The sequence below is a fragment of the Manis pentadactyla genome, chromosome 1, assembly GCF_030020395.1.
Source record: "Manis pentadactyla isolate mManPen7 chromosome 1, mManPen7.hap1, whole genome shotgun sequence".
In the NCBI taxonomy this organism is placed as follows: Eukaryota; Metazoa; Chordata; class Mammalia; order Pholidota; family Manidae; genus Manis; species Manis pentadactyla.
The window spans coordinates 219,305,541-219,331,172 of record NC_080019.1 but is presented as its reverse complement, the minus strand read 5'-3'; positions in this window follow the sequence as shown (position 1 = coordinate 219,331,172).

Sequence of the window (25,632 nt, the reverse complement as noted above, 5' to 3'; positions counted from 1 at the left end):
CTATAAAATTACAGGTTCTGGTATTCTTCTGCTCCGCTCACGTCGGAGTAGAATCAGGTGGCAAAGAAGCTATTGTTACAGCCCCAGAACAGCGGCTGCCATTTTCATGGCACAGTGGAAGCTTTAATCACGACCGGTCTGACCAATGTGTTGTTTGGGGCAGGAAGCTGAACTCACAGTTGATCCCGCCCCTGAGAACCTGCCGGGGACCCCGCTTCAGAGACGAGCACTCTTGCTATGTGGAAGCTGTAGAATTAGGCACGTTAATAATCAAAACTCTCCAAGAATATCTCCACCTCAAATCAATCCAAGCATTAGCAAAGCAGCCAGAAGCATTTTCTTGGAGGCTTCTCTTTGACTCTCACTTATTTTCTCACCAACTGCTGGCCCCACTTTTTTGCCCTGGTTCCAACCCCATTATCAGAGATGCCAAGACAAGCTCTGCAAGTGGATTGTCTGAAAATGAACAGCACACAGATAGTGAGGAACAGATACTGTAGCACCCTACAGTGCCTATTAAAGTCACACTCCCACAGAACTCAAACAATCCAGATGCCTGCAGAAAAACCCCACTAGCATCTCCCAGGAGAAACAAGAGACTTGACAGGTAACACCGAAAAGAGATTTCTGGCAAGGCAGGCTGAAAGGGAGTGACCGTTCCTGGAGAGCATATGGAAGTGTTGACAGGCTCACTTCTTAATGTGGCCAAGAAAGAGCTTAGTTGCAATGAAGGAAAATGAGCGCACACAGATGACAACCAATCATGTTTTTCACAGAGATAGAAATGTAGTACCTGTGGCCCAGGGAATTCACAGATGCAACCTTGGCAAGGGTGACCTCTTGAGGACCTTCCTAAAGCTCGATGATGTTAAATAATAGAATGTGAACTCTGTGCTCCTTGAAGCTGAGGCGTGGGCACAAGTCACTTAGAGCCTGTTGATCTCTGGGTGAGGATTGGCCACGCACAGGAAGTCCCACGTGGTTGTGTCCCCATTTTGTCACGCAGCCAATTTAAAGGGAAGAGGCACCCTCAGCTGGCATAATAAGCTTGGTCCTCTAACAGCCTTGCACCCTTCCTATGCAAGTATTTAAGATTTTTTGATTGTTTCTTTTACACATGTTTAATAACCTTATTTCTACAACTTCTTTCTAGTTCAGCAACATCTACCTTTCTCAGTGTAGACTCTGCCTTAGGTTGGGCTTCTTCAGAACCCAGCTGTAACGCAGGGTTTCCTAGTCTTGGCACTGTTGACATTTTGAGCTGGAGAAGTCTTTGCTGTGGGGAGCTGCCCCAAGCCCTGTGGGATACTAAGCAGCCTTCCTGACCGGTAACCGCAACCCCCACTTCTGACAAGCACCCCCACCCCTTGCCAGATGTGCTCTGGAGGGAGGGAGAACCAGCGCTCCAAATCAGGGATACAAATGCAAGTGCATTGTAGACGGAAAGTGTTTCCCAGGGAAGATTGATATAGGAGCAGAAAGATCTTAATAGTCAGCATTCTCTGGAGAAACAGAACAGATGTGGTGGATATGTAGATAGATAGATAGATAGATAGATAGATAGATAGATAGATAGATAGATAGATAGATAGATGATAGATACAGATATAGATACAGGTACATTAATTTTCTGTAGATATATATATATATATATATACACACACACACACACACATAATATTTCTATTTCCTCAAAAGGTCACCCTGCCAGGGTTTCACCTGTGAATTCCCTGGGTCTCATGTACTGGATTTATGGCTTTATGAAATTACATAGATAGATAAATGGATGGATAGATAGAATGAATATGAGAATTATTGATTTTAAGGACTCAGCTTATGCAGTTGTGGAGGTTCAAGTTCAAAAATCTGCAAGGCAGACCAGCACCCTGATACCCAGGGAAGGGTATCAGGTCACATTTCAAGTCTGAAGGCAAAATTCCTTCTATAGGGAAGAGGAGTCTTTTCTATTAAGGCCTTCAACTGATTGGATGAATCCCAGACACAGTGCAGAGGGTAATTTGCTTTACTCAGTATGCTAATTTTAATGCTAATCTTGTCTAAACAATACTTTTACAGGATAATCTGGAATAATGTTTAACCAAATACCTGCATGCCATGGCCTAGTCACATTGACACATGAAGTTAACCATCACAGAAAGGCAAGGGGAAAAAAACAATAGAGGTACATCATTAAGCAAGTTCTAATTGAAATGTGGGGAATTCTGCTGGGAAATGGTATAAAACACGTGGCTCATCCTTATCCATCTCATTCAAGTAGGGGGAGGAAACTGGGGTATTTGTACACCAGTTTCCATCAGTCATTGATTGAAGACTGTTCTTAATGGGCTTTAATTTCCTGGCATTTCTGGCCTGCTGCATACCCAGAGAAGGCAGGCTCTGGCAGCTAATGAAATCCATCAGGCAAAGAGGTGCTGGTACTGGCAGATTCAGATTGACATGTGAAACAATGGTAAGGGGCTGACAGACTATAGGCAAGGCCCTGACAGCATCTGTACAGTTTGTGAGTTATCCATCTTTAATTAGTCCCAAACTCTGGCTGGTGTTAGAAAAATACATGTAACATAAATTTTCCATCTTAATCATTTTTAAGTGTACACTTCAGTGGCATTAAGTACATTCACACCATTGTGCTACTGTAACCACTATCCAGCCACAGAAATTTTTCATTCTGCAAAACAGGAACTCTACCCATCAAACACTAACTCCCCATTCTCCCTCCCCACCAGCCTTTGGTGACCTCTATGAGTGACGGCTCTAGGAATCTCATATATGAGGGATCATACAGTATTTGTCTTTTGTGTCTGGCTCATTTCACTTAGTATATTGTCTCAAGGTTCATCCATGTTATAGTAAGTGTCAGAATCTCCTTCCTTTTTAAGGCTGCATAATATTCCACTGTGTGGGTATACCTATTTTGTTTATCCAGTTGTCCATCATTAGACACTGGGAACACTGCCACTTTTTGGCTATTGCCAATGGTGTGACTATGAACACGAGTGTGCAAATATCTCTTGATGTCCCTGCTTTCAGTTATTTGGGTATAAACTCAGATGTGGAATTGCTGGATTGATTGTCTTCGAGTGCCCTACATAACAAGTAAACATAGTGTGGAAAACAACAGGGTAGAAAGATAAGCAGGCAAAGAAAGGAAACTGATGGCTTACACATTTCTGAAGTCTGAGTTCATCCGTTCCCAAGACTCTGGTCAAATCTGAGATGCCAACTTGAGTATAAAACACATCTGTGGAATGTGCATGATCGCCACAGTTCTATGTTCTAAAAACAGTTTTATTTGTCTCCTCCTTTGCCTTCTGATAAAGAGCTTTGTTTATGAAATTCTTGCCTTTCTGAAGTTCTTGAAAGATCTCAACTGAGTTGTCCTCCTAAATGAAGGCAAAAATATTGCCTGACAGAGCCGGTGACTGACAACATCTTTTTTTAGTTACCTGAGCTCTATGCCTTAATCCTTTAGCACTTCGCATTTTCCCTTTGTTTCCCAGAGTTTTGCAGCAAACTGCTGTTTAGCAAAGAGAAGCCAAATTCAGACTTAGGCCAAATCCTCAGCGCAGTCTGTTTCTTTTTGTTGTTAGTACGGGCAGCACATCCCACCTGGCCAGACCTGCCAAGTGTTTTGGATTTCCTAGAGGAGGTTTTTATTCTGTCTGCTTGTCTGCACTTGTGTACAAAACCTGTAATTATATAATAGGTGAGCTTACTGGTGTGCTATTGTGCTTCCTTTTCTTTTTTTAAACCAGCTGAATTGGTCCTTTTTATATTTTGAGTCTATTGTTACTTTTATAACTGTTACAGTTTCCTTTCCCCTGGCTTCTGATACTTTAGCCTTTATGCCAGCAACTAAATATTTATGTAAAAAAATCATTTTAAATCATTTATCTTTTAAATTATTTTAAATTAAAGAATTTTTATTTTCTAGCTGTAATTTGAATGCTTTAATGCCATCACTGCATATAACTATTGGAAGAAATGTGTTCTTAAAATGTTACCCTCTTAATGCAGCAACCCAGTTTGAAAAAGACAGATGTACCCCTATGTTTATTGCAGCACTATTTCCAATAGCCAAGAAATGGAAGCAACCTAAATGTCCATCAGTAGATGAATGGATAAAGAAGATCAGTAGATGAATGGATACACAATGGAATATTATTCAGTCATAAGAAGAAAACAAATCCTACCATTCGCAACAACATGGATGGAGCTACAGGGTAATTATGCTCAGTGAAATAAGCCAGGTGGAGAAAGACAAGTATCAAATGATTTTACTCATATGTGGAGTATAAGAACAAAGAAAAACTGAAGGAACAAAACAGCAGCAGAATCACAGAACCCAAGAATGGACTAACAGTTACCAAAGGGAAAGGGACTGGGGAGGATGGGTGGGAAGGGAGGGGTAAGAGCAAGAAAAAGAAAGGGGGCATTACAATTAGCATGTATAATATGGGGTGGGGCACGGGGAGGGCTTTACAACACAGATAAGACAAGTTGCGATTTTACAGCATCTTACTATGCTGATGGACAGTGACTGTGAAGGGGTATGTGGGGGGGACTTGGTGAAGGGGGCAGCCTAGTAAACATAATGTTCTTCATGTAATTGTAGATTAATGATACCAAAAAAAAAATGCTATGTGGCATTAAAAAAAAAATGTTACCCTCTTAGATAAGAAAGCTCACCTATGAAATTCATCAAAAATCAAGTACTCATATTTAAATCTTTTACAGAAAGGTCCATGTCTTTTAATCTGTGGCATCATTAATCTTCCCTTAATTCAGTAAATGTTTAATGGCATTCACATAAGTCTTTTGAATAGTTACACAAAGTATGTGAAAGTTAAAGTGAAATAAATGCTTGATAAAATGTTTGATCAAAAGCTGGCATTTTAAAGAGAATAGAGGGAATGGTGTCCTATTGTCTTTCATGATACTGTACATTCTGTTCTTCATGTAGCCTTGTCTTCAGCCTTCCTCATTCCATGGAGGCTAACACAACGCTCTTCATTTCTGTGGACTGTGTCCTCCCTAAAACCTATGGAATGTTTTGTCACGAAACTGAATTCTTGTCCCTTTTATGTTCTTTATGTAAATGGCAAGCTTGAGGACAGATGGCTGTGGTCTCATTCTTCTCTGGCCCTTGACACTCCATAGATGTTGGACTTGAGGTCTTAGAATAGAACCCAGAACTCAGTCAGCGTTGTGAGTTCCTGGTTGCTGACGATGATGTTGCCGTCAGGGTTGCTAGGGGGCTTGTTCACCAAACCTAAGCAGATTCCCTGATAATTTTGGATTAGAGTTCTGGGTGGCCATGCCTGAAAACAGCTGTTTTATGTAACAGGAAATAAAATACATTAGTAAGAACCGAACATAAGGTTTTATTTCTGAGTATGTACCTTAGGAATAGGAACTTGGGACTAGTCAAATCTAATTAGTCCTACTGACAGTCTTGTTGCCAATACTGTTCTTCTCTGACTCATCTTTTTGTATACCTGTTGCAGCATGCTTGTTGAGGGCAGGGGTCCTGCTTGATTTCTCTGTGATGGGGAGTAAGGTGGTATCTGCATTCCACTGAGTAGACATGTTTCACTTCCAGTGGATCAGAGAATGTTACAAAAACCAGTCAGAATTTTTCGGGTGGAAATTACTAATACAAAGTAGTCAGGGCTGCACATAAGGTGGAACAATTTTATACAGTAAATGTATAAGCAAATATAAACATAAATAAGACACTTGGATTGACTCTACACACCAGATTAAAAATGTGGTAGGAGAGAAAAGCAAACTATTGTGTGAAAGGATAATGTCATAGATGTTCTCAGACAGGGACCAGATCTATTTAGAGCCATTTATCCCAAGACTCGGTACTACATTAAAGAAGAAAAATGTGGTTCCTCTCTTAGATGACCAGCAGGCCTTCAGAGACCTCTTGGTGAAATGACAGAGGCAAAGGTGAAACCCAGTTTTAAGGAGATTGATCTCAGAGGATGATAGACTTTACATCTAATTTGTCAGGTATGGAAGGCCAAACATTCTCAATTTGATTCAACAAATATGTGTATAGCCCTTTGCTCTAAGCAAACACCCAGGAAACAGCACTTGGCCAAAGCAGGGATTCTAGTAAAAAACCTAACAAGTGAATCCAGAGCTGATTCTCTGAACCCAATTTAATTCTTTTTGTGTCTTCAGGCAGCTCAGCTTGTTTGAGGATGCACATGAAAGTGTAGTCCTGGGAAGGGTAAAGGGGGCTCCTGGGAGATGTAGGCCCAGCTCTGACTCAGCCCGTGGCACCTCCGGCTCCCCTTGGTAGCATTGAAGTATTTCTCTTTATAGGCTTAGTGCCTTTCTTTTTAATGACCTTACCTGGAACCCTAGTATATAAAACAAATTAAAAACAAACCCTTACCTCTGGTTGAACTAAAGGCCTGGGTCTCAGACTCCAACTCACAAAGCCCCCTTACGTCTCCACTCTCCTGCATGTGACCTGTCCTGGAAACGAGGATTCTGCAGACAGTTGTTGGCACAAAGGGCACACCAGTTGTGCTTTCCAAGGACTCTCCTAATGCTCAACATCCAATATCATTTAAATATTTAATATCCATTTTATCTAGGCTTCCTCTCTCCTATCTAAATGCCCCCTGTCACATGTTATCATTCCCAAAAGCAACAGAAATCTGACTAATTCCGAAGCAATAGAGATATTTTTTTAGAATAACAGCTTGTTACCAGTAATCTTGTTCCACATCTGGAACAGGAAATGGGAAGTTCTAGGGAGTACAGGGCAGACTAAAATTAGGAAAACTTTCCTTATGTATTTCCACACCCTTCCTTTTGTAGAGCTCTGTTGCCTCCAGCCATATTTCCCCATCTGTAATTCCACATTCCCAACATTAATTTTGAATCAGCACAAAAAGGTCTCTTTTGCTGAGCAGGACAAAGAATCTACCTTTCAAGGCAAGGAAAGAGAAAAAGGATGCAATCATTATGTGTTTCTCCCTGTCACATAGCAACACAGAATAACATGAGATTAAGTGTCATCCTGAGTAAATAATATCTTCCTAGGCCATTGGGGGAAAAAATGCTCTTAGTAGACTGATTCTTCACCTCTGGGCTTCCATGTCATTTTGTTTTATTTTTAAGATACTTGATAGTTGGTTTAAATGATAATTTAGAGATAAACTTACCTTATTTTCCTATTATACTGCAAGCTTCTTAGGGGTAGGAACTTGCCCTTACACGGCTCTGAATCCTTGGTAGGTCTAAATATGCCACCTCATATAATAAAACTGTTCTAGAAATTCATGCTGAAATGAATAGAGGAAAATCCAGCGCTGATCTTCTCAATACATATTGGCAAATTACAATATGGGCCCAGTCCAGCCCACTACCTGTTTTTGTAAATAAAGTTTTATTGGAATAGAGCTAGGCTACTTTTTATGTATTGTCTATGGATGTTTTCTGTGTTTTAATGCAGATTTGATTAGTTGTGACAAAGATCATACAGTCCAAAGCCAGAAGTGTTTACAATCTGGCCTACTATGGGAAGAGTTTATTAAGGTGTGCTCTTAATTCCAGGTAAATTAATAATATAGTTATGGGTAAATAATATCAGTCATCTCAGGTAGGTAGATAATCAATTCCCCACCCTAAAGGACTATTCTTTACTGTCTTCTGTTTTTTTTCTTTTCCTCTGCAATTGGAAAAAAATTAGTTTTATCTTTCAATGCCATATTAGTCAAAACTCTTCTAGTTTTATGTCACACAAAACAAACTCAAACTACTCCCCTCAAAAAATGGTTGGAAGAGAAATCGATTACCTCATACAACCAAGGACTTAAATGCTGACTGACTTCAAGAAGGGCTGGATTCAGAGGCTCAGAGTTGGTGTCCAGGCTCCTCCACCAGCTTTGGGTACAGCTAGATTCTTTTTGCCCACCTGGCTCTTTCTCTTTTGCCATCTATGGTCCAGATCCTTTCACATGGAAGAAGGTTGCTGTATATAGGATAGTTCTGTAGAGCATTTTATCCAAAAGGAAAAGAAACATGTCTGTCCCAGTGTCTATGTATTAAATCTATAAAACGGCTCCACCTACTTACATCATATGACAGCCTTTGGATCAGTCACTTGGCCAAAAAGATGAGATGCCATTGGGCTGATCAGCCCTGGGTCACAGGCGCAACTCTGGGTGCCTAGGGCTCTGTGACTGATCGCCTTGCAATAGCAGCGCACTGTGGATTGGGGACCTTGTCCCAGTGTAAGGCCACTTCACAGAATAAAACAGCGATGTCTATCTCATATAGATATACATGTCAGAATTTTGGTAGAGGAGGCTAGATTTTGCAAACAACAACCAGATCAAGGCAGAATGATTTTACCCTGCCTCCTGCCTTACATCACCTTTCATTGTTATTGTCATCGTTCTCATCATCATTATCTTCTTTTATACTGCTGAACACGTGACTCCCAGGAATTTCGCAGTACCCTCTTAGCTGCTTGGCAGGAGGTGCAGCTCTCAAAACTCTACCAAAGTTCCCATCGGCATAAGAACTTGGGTCTTATTGTCTCGGCTTCTGTGTATTCTCCTCCATATGACTTGCTGGTTCTGGGTTTAGTGGGATTACATAGCCAGGATTTACTTATTTGCAATGTTGCCCATAAAATGTTAAGCTTCAACAATTGAGTGGTTAAATTACAAGTATTTTCAAAGAGAGATTAAGGAATGAAACGAACAGAAGACATTTCAGGGTGCAGAAGAATGGGACCAAGTTCTCCTGGGGATAGCGAAAAGTCTCTTGTCTCCCATATATCCCCCACCATACTTTAGCCCAAGAGCACCTAAACTTTTAGATGCTCAAAAGTAGGCTCAGAGGAGCTCTGAACTGTCTGAAATGAACCTTTTAGATGCCCTAGTGTAGGTTATAGTCTCCTTGGTTGTCTTATAGCTTGAAGACAACGTGATTTGGATCTAAAATAATTACTGCTATTCAGTGTCATCCACACATAATTAGCCTCAAATTACAATGAATTAACACAATGTGCCCTGTTCACAAAGTGAAATGATTCTATTACTGTTTTTTTCCTCACATATTTAAAATAAAAACACTTTGAAACTTCCATCCTATTAGACAAAATTCTCTCTCGAATGTTAGCTCACAATGAAGGTGAGATACTCAAGGTTGGCTAGTTAACCAGATAGATTGACTTACAGGGCGCAGTGGAAATGATTTCTGGATCCTATGCTCTTTCCAAGGCATTGCTCCTCTGGGCTTTCTACTACATGTTTCCTCCCTGTGTATACACAGAAACTTCCACAGCATGGTAAAGGCTGTAGGTCGCCTTGAAAGAATCTGAACCATAGAGATATTTGTTTCCTTATTCCTTGTAACTTGGCATAGGCAGATGTTAGCAATAAAATAATTACATAATATTTCTAAGTTTGTTTCCAAGCATATATCAAAGAATATGTTTCTGTGAGAGAATAAAGGAAATGTTTCCAGATCATGCATTTACCTTTCAATTCTCATTAAATGTATGGAGAACAACTCCATGAAAATTCAAGACTTTGAAGCCAAAGTGCGCAAGAATTCCCCCAATCTCTGACCATTAGTTTATTGATGAAACTCTTGTCTGAGTGGATTTTTGAAAGGAAAAATGCCTTTTCATCTCTTCTTGAAAAAAAAAATGAAACATTCTCTTTATTGTGATGCTTGCTTAGAATTTATTTTCTACTTCTTATTATGCATGCCTCCTGTATGTCATCGATACATAATCCATTATGTACCTCTTACCATATTTGCGCCAACTATTGTCTCAAGATGATGTCAAAAGACATTAGATACTAGAGACTAACTTTGCAGGAGTGAATTAATGTCAGTGTTGAAGGAGTCTATAATCACAGGACTAAACGGGCTTTCAGGAGGCCACACAGTGCACTGATGATAGAATCAAGAATGAAATCTAGGAATTACAAGCGTTTGTCTTGTGCTTTGTCCACAAATTATACTGCCTGTTCTTAGTATATAGTAAAGGTTTGCTGAAAGCAGCCCATTTACCAATAACATAGAGCATTCATAGGATTTTTAAGAATATTCCAATGGCTATTTCTTCAGTGATTATGTAAAATTCATGAAAGAAGATCATGTGTATGTATATCATGCGTATGCCATGTTATATAGTGTAAGACTACAACTTGGATGGCATATTAAACTTTTCCTTTGAAAGCCGACCTTACTTAGAAGTTGCAAGGCCCTAGTTCACCTGATACTAAGAACATGTTTAGGCCATATATGAAGTTATTACAGTGTAGAATTGGGGCTAAGAGCATGGAATGAAGAGGCCGATAGAACTCAGCTTTCCATCAGTAATTAGCTATTTGATCTTAGGCAAGTAGTTCTCACTTTTGAGACTTCTGTTTTTATATTTGTAAAATGGGGGCACTGAAACAGACTTCTAGGCTTGTGAAAAATAAGTGAAATAATGCATTGGGAACATTTAGATTAGGATTTAGGGAAGACAGCGACTGTAGGGCAATATGGTGTTTAGATCCTCCTGATCCTCACGTAGAAACAACAGAGCAACTACACAGACAGCCACACCCTACAGACAGTATTGCAGTGAGACAGAGTGACAAGGTATTACCACATCTCCAAAATACAATACTATAGAGGCAAACCAATAAAAGCCACCACATCTGCCAGTTCCTGGCATCTGTGCAGAAGCTGAGGGAGTTTCTGGACAGTCAGATGACCAGAGAAACACCAACAAAAGACTTTTGTGAATATATATATATAGAGAGCTAAGGTTACATGTTCTCTTAGGGCAGACAGAACAACTCTAAAAGAGAATGACAGAACAGTTGCTAAAAAGGTACATAACTGTTTTCATGCATCCAGTTGGTAATGGTAGTGTTAGTGTTAGTATCCTAAGACAGTGGTGTTTGTAAGGTGAGATAAAGCCAATGAATAATTGTGAGATAGCTATTAATCTGTCATTCCTTATGTTGTTGAGAACTAGGATTCTCAGTATGTAAGATATGCCAGAGGTTAAGAAAATCCATAACCCTGGATTTGAATTGAAAATACCAGTATGAAGTCATGAGGCAGCCTTTCTTAATCATCATCTCTTTCTGTGTGTGTGTGTGTGTGTGTGTGTGTGTGTGTGTGTGTGTGTGTGTGTGTGTGTGTAAGTATATACCAGCTCTACTGGAAAGGTCTTGAAACAATGAGTAGCAATATGGTCCTGGAAAACTATTTCCTATTAAAAGAAACTAGGGCTTCTTAGGGAAATATGACTGATTCAAGGCCTAAGAAGGAAAGTAAAATATAATAGTATTGGTGTTTCCTGAAAAATGCATTTTTTTCATTATGGACTTATGTTTTTTAATATTTCTGTAAAACTATCTTTAATCTTCAACTTGTATTTTATGATTAATAAAATAGAAATTATTGACACCCTATGTTTTAAAATAAACTTATAACAATGTTAAGTACTTTTAACTTTTCATTTAAGTCAGCATTGCTGAGTTCAGTCAGAGAGATGGGGACAAAAACTCAAATTTAAAAATCATTGAATATTCACCAAACTGAATTATAACATATAATATATATTATATATCAGATCTTTTTCCAAATGAAAGCAATGAGTTGCTGAAATAGTCATTTATATGATATATCCCAGTATATAATATCAGAAACTGAGAAAACTTGTGCATACTTTGGTGACAATGGTTTCATACGGAAAAAAATACAACAAACAAAAGATTTTTTTGATATAGTAATCACTTTCTTAATGTCAAGAGGATACCAGTAACAAAAGTTACTTTAACAATGCAGTTAGTTCTTACAATTTGAATATCATACATGTATTCTTTCTGTTGCATTTTTTCAAAGGGACAACATCTAAGAAGAGAGGTATGTAATACAATTTCTATCCAACAAAGACCTGGGCATTTAAATTGTGTTTAAATGTATGGGTTCACAGTCTATATCTGAAATCCTTGGGGCAATATGTTTTAGAAATGTTCAGATTTTACAAAAGAAATCCAGTGCAGAAACTGTATATTATATAACCCCTTCCTCCTGTACGTTATGTAGCCCCAAGCAAGGCTGGGGGCAGCACTTCGTAATCAAAGGCATTAGTAATTCTGCAAGGAAATATGTAAATATTCTTAGTAAATGGGAGAAATAAAAACTGTAAATATATTTATGTTGACTCAGGTCAGCTTTTACTACAAAATGAACTCTTATCAGAGTTGCAGGAGGGAAAAATGGATTATCGAAGCCTTTTCAATTTTAGAATTATGGAATTATGGGATTATAGATTTTTCTTACTTGTTTATCTATTTTTAAAAACCAAAGCAGCATATTGTATGAAGAAGTGCACAACACTGTTTTTGTTGTTGTTATGCCAATACATGCATAATTTCACTTTAAACATGAGCAAACATCTGAACAATTCAATAGAGGCTGTAGTAGATGAACTAGTGTCCCCCACAAAATGCCCTCATCATTATCTCTGGAACTGGTCACTCCCTGGCAGAGGCACTTGGCAGATATGATTACTTTAAAGATCTTGATATGGGAAGATGATGCTGGATTATCCAGGGGGCCTAATGGAATCACAGGGTTCTTATGAAAGGAAGGCAGAAAGTCAGAGTCAGAGGGAGACAAGGGAAGGGAAGCAAAAGTTAGAGTGATGCACGGCCACAGGCACCGATGTGGGCAGCCTCTAGAAACTAGAAGATGTAAGGCATAGGTTCTCCCCTAGAGCCTCCAGAAGGAGCCCAGTCCCGCCAACACAAACATGCGGGCCCTCGGAGTCTCATGGGCTTCTAACCTCTAGAACTCAGTAAGATAATAAATGTATGTAGTTTTAACATCCATTTGTGGTCATCTGTTATTACAGTAGCAATTGGAAACTAATGTATAACAATTCCACAGAGTTGCTAGCCAACACTCTTCAAAATTGTCTTAGTCATAAAAGACGAACACTGGAGAACAGTCCCAGACTTGGGGACACTAAGGAGGCATGACAGCAAAAGTGTGGGATCCTGGATGAGAAAAACGGACATTATGGGACAACTGGCAAGATTTGAATGAGATTTCTAGGTTAGGAATAGTATTGTATCATGTTAATTTCCTGACTTTTACCATCGTTCCATGGTTCTGTGTAAGAGAAGTAGGATAAAGGGTAAGAGAAATTCTTTGCACTTTTTTACAACTATTTTGCAAGTCTGAGATGATTTCATGATAAAGTTTTTTTTTAAGTGGTGTAGATAAACCAAAGGGAACCGACTTCATTTCCTTCAGCATTTAATAATGATACATAATTAACACTTATTTAGCAATTAATATGGAGTGAGCACTGCTCTAAACCTCCCCATATAGTAATTGAAACCCTACATGCTGGAGGTGATTAGTACTATGATCTCCATTTTACAGACACTGAAGGATAAAGAGGTACAAAACACATCTAAAGTCACACAGCCGTGAAGAGTGTTGAAGTCTGGAATCTGTGCCCTCACCAACTATTTGAGGAGATTCTCTTCAACAGTGAAGTTTGAGGAAAGATGGCATTAATTTCACTAGTCAGTTACGGGAGAGCATTTGTTTACTCAGGAGCTTCTGCTTACTGCCCAGCTACCGGCTATGGTCTGGTGGTGATACTGATAAGTAACTAAATACCAGGGAACCAACTTGTTACACTCGGAATATTCTCAGTTGATGGATATTACAACTAGGGAGCCCTGGTTCTACAGAACAAATGGAGTCTTTCTGTATAATTCTTCTTCTCTTGTATCACTTTTACTCATTTTTACCAATCAGTGTCTTGACATTTTAATTTCTGAAATCCTTTCAAACACCCCCCCTACTCCTGCTGTTTGTTTCCCTTGCAACTTTCAGGCTCTGTCTTGGTGCTTTCAGCACAATTCTTACTTTAGTTCTAGAGTTAGATGCATCTTAACCCAGAATGTGTTCTATTTTTTGCCCCATGGCAATAAGGCAGGAGAGGCCGGTGAAAGTTTGGGAAGTAAAAGGTGGAGGACTGGGAATGCCATTTGTATCCCAGTGATAATCTTAGTTAGGGAGCAGAAGGAGGGAAAGAGAAAAGAGGTGGGAGGCATCGTCTCCTTTAGGTGAAACCCCACAGGGAGAAAACACATTATTATCTGTGCCTTACGCTGAGTCAGTCATACTGTACTCAACAACAGCAAATAACTAGCCATATTGGATTTACATATTTAATTCACTATATGTAGAAATTAAAACATACCTCTGAAAATAATCCGAGAGAGTTTTTGATATGTTCTGTTAGAGGCTGTAAATCATAGCATTTTACGCAGAATCTTAGATAAGTTAAATACACACCATTTTACCCTTTCATTATATCATAAATTCCTTTTTAATGGTTTAAAATAAATGCCTGCAAACTGAAAGTCTTACTCTATTTAGAGGCTTTCTACACACATCTGTCCCCACATAGATATGGATATGGTTATACCTAGCTATTTATCTATATATACTATATAAAGCAATTATTCACTGGTAAATTTGTACATTTCATTTCCCAATACAGTGTATTCACTTTAATCACATACTTTCTAATCTTTTTGCCTCCTAGTCTCAGATTTTTGAATTCAAATTTCCTTCCCTTTGTCTGTATTTAAAAATAATAATAATCATTCTGCATCTATTACAAGTAACAATACCTAGGCCCTGATTGAATGCTAACATTGTAATTCATTCTCAGGGTTCGGCTGCCATTCATTCATACCCCGAGCTGTGCTCTCATTATGTATGACATCAGCAGAAATGCTCAATTCAATTGCAGTCTTTTATTTAATTAGGGACTATGTATTATTTGGTTTGTAGTATCCAGAATTAAAAATAGCCCCTTCCACTGTGTAATGGGAAAGGAAGAAAACTTTGAATATATATTCTAATTGATATTTTTAATACTTACTCTAAAAGCAATCAAAACTTACGTTAAATATTAATTATAGTATTTTTCTGCTTTTGTGCACCTTGATTTATTGCTGCCCTTTTGGGTTCACTTTTAATTACATTACAGGAAAACAAAGGATATTTTTATCGGAATAGTTATTTGGCACAGACAATACTTTCAATGGCGATGGTTATACTGAACTTTATATTAAACTTAATTTTCAAAAGCATATTTAACACAGTTTGCCAGGCTTTTTAAAAATTATTTTTCCTTCCTTTAACAACATGCCTCTCAGGTCTCTATATTAGAAATCATGGACAAAGCTCATAAAGGAACAAAGACCCAAAATCAGGGATGGTCTTTTAAAAGAGGTACAGTTTCAAAGACTCCTAAAGATATAAATCAAAGTGCTTTTGAATACAGAGAGCATTCTAAAAGAATATTGAACTGTTTGCTTAAAATCTCACATTATTTCCTGCTTTTTAAACCCTGTTCCTTTTTGAAGGCTAGCACCAGATAGGGACAAAAGGAATATTTTCATGCAAAAATCAGGGCCAGGTACAGAGGCACAGTCAGAGTCTATTTCAAGTGGGGACAGGAATTTAATTCAAGTTATTCTCTTCTTTATTCCACATTTAACAGATTTGAAGGATTTCTCCACCTCTCTGACACTTGTGCAGACATCACTAGATACTGTTTGCACCAGTGGCGGGCACCGGGAAATCTTGGTGTGGAATTTTTGGTTCCTTTGGAATGGACTCTGAAAAATACAGAAGAGTTCAAACATGTTTATTCAAGGAAGGTGGGGGTTTTATGTTTCTTGAAATTGCCCTAATGGTCTGCTGTAGGGAAGAAAACAAGTAATCAATCCCTCTCTCTTTTCAAGAGAGTCTTATGTGACCCACAGGTGGGCTTTATACTAAATAACTGTTTTTAAAAGTTTTAAAAAGACTTCATACTTTTAGAGAAGATGGAGATTTTACTTAAGTTGTTCTACATGTATGCCCTTTTATGCTTCATTTTCCATATAATATTTCTAGTCCCTTGGCTAAATCGGTACTAATACCAAAAGTAACTGATCATTCTGTAACAAATTTTACTTTCTAAAAGTTATGACCAAATACAAAGCTTAAGCCCCTATGATGTGTGTGTTTCATTAAGAAAGTGAAATGCCCTACCTCTGAGCAGAGCAGGTATCTGTGATTTTTCATGTTTCCATAGCAACAAGTAATTTTTATTGAACTGCAGAATAAATAGGCAAATAAAACATACATAAAATATTGATGGGTGTTGAGTCTGCTGTCTGGGGACTTTAGTAACTTATGGTCACTATCGTTTCTTTTTAACTCCTGTAGCAGATTTTCTAATTACAACCTATTTTTGTTATAATCTCTCTCTTCTTCATCTAATGCATAAAGTTTGCGTTTTAATATGGTTTCTAAGCCCCACTTTGTAGTGTGCATTTTGGAGAGAATACTGAGGATATAACATGAACATACAAATAAAGAATGTTCCCTACATTTTTCTAAGGGAATTTATATAATTTGCTTTGTTGTTGCCATTTTTTTGACTAATTTTTACAAGTTATTGACAGTGACTTATGTTGTGTTTAAAATACGTAATAATGAAAAAATTAAAAATGCAGATAAAATGATCACATTTGAGAAGGCGATATATTTATGAAAAGAGACATTCCAACATTAGCTAGAAAGAAAAAATGAAATTGAATTAATTAAGTTATTCATTTGAGCTTGAAAAAAGGAAAAAAATATTAGTTGAAACTGACCCAGCATGCCCATATTTTATTGAAGTTGATTATTGTAGTACTATGCTGTCTGTATCATTTCAGTTCAATAACTGTCTATTGAGAGCTAACTTTATGCTCAGTATTGTGCCAATTATTAAAAAAATAAGTTTCTGAACTTAAGTTACAACCTAATAGAATAATAAAATAGAAAGGAAACAATCTCTTAAAATAAGGTATAATGTCTGGGGAGAAAAGCTGTATTCCTACCTGATGGCTTACAGAAAAATAAATTCTAGATTGATCAGACTAAAATTTATACAATGAAGTTATTAGCATACTAAATGAAAAAATGGGCCTTTTAAAATATTTATATAATCTTAGTATCAGAGAGGAGAAGGACTTTCTGTATTTGACTGAAGTCGGAAAACATTTTAAAAATGATGAATTCTATTGCATAAAAATGAAAAATAACCCACATGGCAAAAAGTACTAAAAATGGCAAAAGACAAACAATAAGATGGGAAATGTTTTTCTTACTCAAATCACAGTAAAGGACTCATTTTTAATAGGTGTGATATTCCTTACAAGTCAATAAAAAATCTACGGCATAATGGGAAAGTGGGCAAAAAAAAAATACAACTGGCACAAACATGTTTGAAAAAATGCTCATCTACATTCTTCCCCAGATAAATGCAAATTAATGAGATACCATTACTTGTTACTAAGGGTGCAAGTATATATTGTTACAAGCACTACAAGGGCAGAGGTATAATTTGGTTTAATTTCCTTGGAAAATACTCTAGCAATATCTCTCTAAAAAATGGACATAATTCCATTTCCAGCACATTATTACATATAGGCAAAGTGCAGCAATGCTTACTTTATACAGTTCGAACAACCTAAGTGTCTATTAGTAGGAGATGCATTCAGTATATTTCAGTACATTGATACACTGGAATACTATGCAGCCATTAGAAGAATGAAGCATCTCTGAGTACAAATAACTAAGAATATTGTTAAATGAAAACAGGAGGGTGCAGAACTGTTTTACAGTATACTTCCATTTGCATAAAAAAATACATATATACTACCATATTCTTGAACTATTACTAGAAGTACACACAAGAAAAATTGTTGCCCCTGAAGAGAGAAATTTGTTAGGGATAGGAAGAGAACTTATTTATCACTCCATATCCTTTGGCATATTTTGAATTTGGCCAAATATTTATTGTGTTTATGCAATTAACTTAAGAAAAGGAAGGTAATTATTTTAAGACAATATAGGAGCAAGTGGAAAAAATATGTTTATTGCTAGGGAAATTTTAAATAACAAATGACCACTCTGTGATGCCATTCAGAAAAAGTTTAGAAGAAAGGGGTCTTGAGCTAGACTTGAACCTTAACTTGAGATCAGGAAGTATTACCATGAACTAAGATGGTCATAATCGTATCCATGTGGTACAAGTTTATGGCCACATCATTCAATCAAGTATGAGATAAGGAGGTTAAAAAGAGGCAGAGAATATGGAAATAGAGAAAAAAGAATGGAAGGGACAATGAGATTATATTATGCCTATTTTTCAGTGAAATCAAAGTAATTCCTAGGCTTTCAGAACAAATAATCAAATAACATGGTGGAACGTGCCCTTTTTTGTATAAATTCTTAAATGAGTAGAAGAGTGTGATGTATGAGAAAAGGCCATGAACTAAAATTCAGGAGACATATAGTGTGGTGTCTCTTCTGCCATTAATTAGCAATGTAACCTTGAGAAGGTCACATTGTGTCTCCAGGCCTCAATTATATTGTCTGTTACATAAAAGGAGGTTGGGGGGAGGCATGCAATAGATTCATGATTCCACAACCATTTGCTTTATTTGAAGAATTTTTTTTAAGTGAAATGTGAATGCAAACCAGTAAAACAGATGAAAGCAGGGCAACTTTGTATAATGCAGAGATGGGTGCCTCAGAGTCCTCCTGCACAGTACCTTTCTTTCCCATCATGGCCCTCTTTACTGGAGCAAAATCAAAGCCCTAGGACCAGCAAACCTCAATGTAAAACTATGTACTAGAGGATTCCTAAGGCCCCTTCTCATAAGAACGTTTCACAGTTCTAAGAGGTAATTAATTCACAGGTTTAACTGTATTGTGAAATTTCTACGGAAATATTTGTGAAAATAATGGCACTAGTGGGAGGCTATGTAGGAAGTAATTACTTCACCAAAGACTCATTAAGTATCTTTTCTGTTCTTGGTCCCCAACAATGTTTCAAGACACAAAACTGAGTAGAGCATAATCCTGCCGTTCTTTGATTTTCATAGTCTATTGGATTTTCAAAAAATAATCTGTGTAAGGTTCTTTTAAATCTCTTAAATATTCACACTGATACGTTTCATCTGTTTGGGAACTCTTTCTCCCTCTGGGACTCCAGTCCCACGTATGGAGTACTATAGACTATTTTACAGGCTTCTTGTGCTCTTTTTTGTTATTTCCATCCTTTTCTCTTGCTGTGTTTGAGTGTGAATGTCTTTTATTGACCTGTCTTCAGTTTACCTATCCTGTCCACTACTGAGTTTCTATATTCAGATAGTTCAGTGCTGACCTGTCCACTTAAATAATTTTTATAGATTAAAATATGTATTTTGAAGGTATCCTTTTATTTTTGCCCATCTTTTTCCCTAATTCCTTGAGGATGTTAATCATAGCTTTTAAAAACTTGTTTGGTTAATACCAGCATCTTGATTATCTATGGGTTTGTTTCTGTGGTCTATTTTTGCTCTTGGTTGTTGAAAATGGCCATTCTGCTTGTGTATAATCATTTTTGACTATTTGTAAGACATTGTGTATAAAAAGCTGTAGAAACTAAATGTTAACTTCCACAAAAGAAATACCGTCTTCTGCTTAGGCAGGTAATGAGCGCTGATTGGCTAAATGAAACCAGGGTTTGAACCGGATTGGGGCTGGGCTGTACCTTTTGCAAAAGTACCTTTTGCACAGTCTACCTCTGTGGAAGATTCAGTTCAGACCATTAAAAATTTTCAGCTTACCTCTTTGGCCTTTTAACCCATGCAGCCTCAAAATTCAGTAAATGTATTAAGGCCATGTGTTGGAGGCCTCTAGGCATCCAACATTATCTGTCAATCACACAAATATCAAAAAATCAGTTTCTCATCCTTCACAAGTAACTTTCTAGATTCTCAGCTTCAGTTACATCTAGAAATCAGTATGTACGTGCACCCAGGGAGCATCAGTTGCACATCTTCAGTGCTAATCCTTCCCTCCATTAAGGACGCTCGTCTCTTGCTCAGCTTGTTTTCATGCCTTCTTCTCCAGAAGTTTTTTGTTTCCTAAGTTTGCACGCTAGTAGAATTTTTTATTCTCCCTTTCAAATTCTTCTGGTCCATTTCTTTAGCCTTTCATACAGCCTGATATTAATCAACTCATGTAGAAATGGGTTATCTGTTTGAAAGCCCTCATGTCTCCAAATTTTATTACTCCGGCTTCATTGTACCACTAAAACTTTTGCTTTTTCCTCCCTTCTGTAGTGCCTTGAACCAGGATCTCATTTTTATGCCCAGTATAACAAATACTCCCGAGGAAAAACTACTCATCAGTTTATCAATTCACTACCTACTGGTTCTTCTCTCTCTTACATTATAAGACTCAATCTATCTGATTTTTGTCACTTTCTGATACCTATGAAAATATGATTTTTGTTATTTACCCAGCACTGTCTAAATATCAGTGGGAATATTCATCTGCAGCAAGCTACCTTATCTTACTCAAAAGCAGAAGCTTACAATCTAGATTTTTAGGAGCCTTACAAATCAAAGCAATTGAGACACATTAAAAAATTTTTTTTAATATATCATACTATTCCTAGTATTATATATGAACAACTATTTATAGGTTTTCTTCTAAATGGTTTGTGAAGGAATGGGACATTCTCTGGTTATGTAATACAAATGCCATTCACAAATATGCCAGTAATGCAGGCTAAAATTTCTTGTACATATACAACATTCCCTGGTAACTTTAGTCAGGAAAGGTAGAATTCTCTAAAATACATTACAACTTAATTATTTATAAGAATAATCATATAGGGTAAAGTTAAATAAAATTTTAAATTACTAATTTTCTAGAGTATGGATATAATCACTGCAATAATCATAAGTGGTACCTTGGAGAAAAATTGTATTTTTTATTGATTTATAGATAGAATATAAGAAATATAATCTTGTATCATGCTTTGAAATTCTAAGCCACTGGGCTTACTGGTATTTTTTCCCAACTCCCAGAATATATCAACACTCATTTTAAATTATTTCTTCAATTAACTCCTCATATCCATCATGCTAAAATGTTTAGAAAGCCTGGAGGACTTAAGACGTTGTGTGTATGTGTGTGTAAGAGTGTCCTTAGGAAACAAATTCGGTTTGCATACCTTGGATTACTGGGGATTTATTTTATTCTTTCTTTTGTTCTTGATTTTCTTATATTTTAATCAGGGCCATATTTGTAAAGCGGTTTAAAACGAGATTAAAATTTAACCTGGAAAAGAGTTGCTTGAGAAGAGAATTAATTCTGTCTGCCACTCTATGTTTCTCTTGCCCTTTTATCACAAGAGAGTGAAATAAGACGAATGACCCATTGTGGGCATTTTCTTTCAGAAAGCAGTTCACTAAACTTGTGTTACCCAAAGTGCCATTGTATCAGAATTATCTAAATTAGATTATTGCACACATTCAGATTCATGAGTTTCAAATCAGACAGGAATAGCCCAGGATAGTCCCCAAAACTTGCATTTTATTTGTACATTGGTGCATGCTACAACTGAACACCATAGCCCAGTGACGAGTCCATAAAAATAGCTTAGGACAGCATTGCCCATGACTACTTTCGTGGTTAGTGGAGTATTACCCTGGTTCCCGTTATAATGCCCACAGCAGTTTCCTCCATTGGTATTGGAAAGAAACCTGCCTTATATGCCTTTTCCTCTCTATTTGCTTTCTTAAGGCTCCCTTATCAGTACAGACCTCACCAGAAGTTCTCCCAGTTCTTCTTTTCTTTATTCCATATTCCAGGACATTCAACAACATCTGTGTATAGGTCTTCAACTTTAAATTCCTCCCCTTGGGATTAAAGCTGGAGGGAAATGCATGACTTGATAAGGGACATGTCATTTACCAGCTGAAAAGACAACGGCTTGTGGTACTCCTGGTGTGTGGCCACTGCGACCAGAAGCAGGTCTTTCCCCAGTCCTCACCAAATGGACAGACTAAAGGATTGGGCTGTGGAGTCCCTGGTGAATTTGGCTAACTTTCACCACTCCTCCCACTCTGGATCATCAGAGGCGAGTGATGAACACTGAGAGGAGCAAAGCTAAGCCTCTCTTGCCTGGCTATCCGAGGGCCGATCAGGGATTTGCCATCAAACTACTTAGATTAAAACTTTCCCTAAGCCACATTAGTTAACTTCATCAGCCCTCCATATCTGCATCTATAAAATGGGGGGAAATAATTGTCCCTGATCACTCAGATGTCTTTCTAAACTGTTGGGTTGAAGTATCACACATACAGGAAAGTGCATAGATCTTCAGAATGGAGCTCAATGGGTTTTTTACATAGTGGACACACTCGCGTACTCAGCTCCCAGGGTAAGAAGCAAAATCTACCAAGTCTTCCATCCACCCACTTCTTCTCAGTACCATCCAGCAAGGTTTGCCACTCTCATGATTTCTAGCATCACAGATCAGTGTTACCTGTTTTTTACTTTACAAATATGAAATCATATAATAATGGACTCTGTGTCTGCCATCTTTCATTATTTTTAATGAAAATTGTCCTTTTTGTTGCATGTAGCTATAGTTTATTCATTACCATTGTAGCATAATATTCCTTTTTGATGACTATACCACAGTTTATTATCTATTTTATACTGACAGGTATGTGTTTACTTTCTAATTTGTGGCTACTTTGAATATTTAGCCATAGATATTCTTGTCCATGTCATTAGTAAATATACATACACATTCGCATTGGACATATACTAAGGAATGGAAGTGCTGGGTTATAGGGTAATATATATTCAATTGTAGTGGATTTGCCAAACAACTTTGCAGTGTGGTTGTGCCAATTTGCTCTCCTCCTAATAGCACATGAGAATTCCATTTGTTCCACATTATCACCAAAACAGCCATCACTGCCTTTATTTTAGGTATTCTGACAGGTTGGGGTATTGTCTTGTCATTTTCATTTTCTTTTGTCTAATGACTAGTGCAGGAGAGTGCCTTTCACATGGTCTCATATGGCTGTTGTGAGAATTAAATGGTCCAATTTATGTAAAGCTTTTTGCACAGTACCTGGCACATAGCAAGTGCTTGATAAAGCCAGACATGCTTATTATTATACCTTTGCCAGTCTGATGGCAGTGAAGGACTATAGTGTGATCTCAGTATTACCCATTCCTACCTCTTAATAATCATTGTTCTTTTCCTCTTTGGGTTGCTGTAGGGAAAAAAAAGGTACAACTAGACAAATCATCAAAGAGAATGTCAGTGAAACAAGGAAAAGAAATATTTTTATGGCTATGTTTCTATTTTAACTTGTCTAAGCAACCAGAGTTTATTTTATTGAGCACCACTGAATTAACACAAATGAAATGTAACCTCATTAATCACCATTTATTGATTTACACCTTGCTAATGCAATCATTTAGGAAAGTAGCTATTAGGTAATGGTGTCTCATTATAGTTCTTGTGTAATTTCCAGATAGGAATTATTATCAAGTCTGTCAAGTGGGAATCCGGTGTACTGGGTGTACAATAATCCAAGTATTCAAACAGTTGTGTAAAATACCACTAGGGACATTTTCACGTAGCCAATAATGAATAATGTAGTTTTCTTTTGCCATACTTCAAAGGGAGTTGACCTTCTTGGCTTTTATGGTTCTGTCTTTGAGTTACAGAGGATGTAGCAACCATTTGTGGCTGCATTCTACCCCTTTGACTACAGTCAGAAGAGAAGGAAGAACGTGAAATGGGGGAAATTAAGGAAGCAGAGGGTTCTGAAAACAGACGGCACAACAGTGTAAGTGAAATGGCATCTGTGCAGGAATTTAGAACCAGGAATGACATAGCAGAGGCCACAAAATGGCCTTAAATTTTGAGCTGTCTAAACGCCAGCGCGCAGGCATCACTCCGTGCCACCCAGCATATGGACAAGAAAATTCATCCTGACAAAGTAGCTTTTGCTTTTTGAATTATTGAATCATTTGTTGTTTCTTTTGCATGAATGCTGAGTAGGGAAGTTCTACAGACACATTCTGATACGTATATTTCAAATACAAGTTGATAAGCAAACTCACTGGTGTGTCTATAGCACACACCATACAAATTAAGAAATTAATATTTTTTCACTTCTGAGATTACCATGAGCTTTGAATATATTGCCTAATAATTATACCATGGCTTGTGCAGTAAAGCAGGGATTTGAACCACCTGCTAAAGAACTGACTATAAAACCAAAATGCCATTTGAGTCAACAAATATTTAAGCAGTCCCAGACGGGTGTCAGGCTGCATTTGGTGCTGGGGGGGATGTGAGGATGTATAGATAAGTTAACACACATAGTGAGGTTTAAATCGAAGCAAGGTACGGAAAGTGTGACCATAACCAAGCCTCTTGGGAGCCCTTTGGAGCTTGAATATCCGCCGTATAGACTGGCTCTCTAGTGTAGACTAGTGGGGATGATTTTACCCCCCCAGGGCATTTGGAAATGTCCAGAAACATTGCTAGTGGATACAACTCCAGGGGAAGGGACTACTGGCATCTAGCAGGTAGAGGCCCAGGATGCAGCTCAACGTGCTGCCGAGTACAGGACAGCTCCCGCACCCGAGAGCTCTACAGCCCTGAACGTCAGTAATGCTGGGGGCGGAGGAAACCCGATCTATAGCATTAGTCCTTATCCCAGGCCCCAAAACAGGCCCCGCCACATGGTAGGCTGTCAGTAAATACGTATTCAAGAACAAGTATTACTATTCAGTAGGAAATTTTGTTTAAAACACAATAATCAAATGAGCAAATTATGTGGTATATGAATTACATCTCAGTAAGTTGTTAAAAAAACAGTCATTTCACTTTGTGTGAATATAATATTTGCAGGGTTTTTTTCACATTTTCATACAAGGTGTTCTTTCTTAACTTGACAACGCAGAAAACATTTTAGCATTTTAATTGAGAGCAGTGGCTTCAGAGATAGACATGAATGCAAATCCTCAAGGACCTTAAGTTGCCCAGACTTTAAATTTGGATAAAAATAAGTAAGTAGGGGGAAAATTATATACCTAAAATGTATTCATTTTGTAATAATAATGATCACAGCCTCTTAGCATGGGGTATTGTCATGTGGATTTAACTTTTTGTATATTATCCTTTGGTGCTATTGGCTGGCAGGCAGGGCTAATTCCTATTTGAGGATGGAATTACTTTATTCTAGACCATTGCTCTATGATTATCAGGTCGCTTAACAAACCTCTTTGTGGTGGAAGTTGCATCAGCAATGTCAAGCTCTTCGGTGCACAGGGTTTCAGTGTGCCAGGCACTGTACTTAATTTTATATGCATTTCATTCTCTAATCATTTCACAACAACCTGACCAGGTGTGGGATTTCACGGCCCAAGGACATGCGACCACCCAGGTAGTAACTAGCAGATCTGGGATTCAGGCACACGCATTTGAGTAGCTCCAAATCCCGCTGTGAATGACTTGTGTCTTTGAGCAATCAGATGAAACTTTCAGAAGGATATACAGAATGTATATCCTTTAGGACAGAAAGGAGGTCTAAGATGGAATGGAAATGAGAGGCATCTCCACTCACAACAAATCAAATATTTTGTAGTGTACAAATTGTCCAGTAG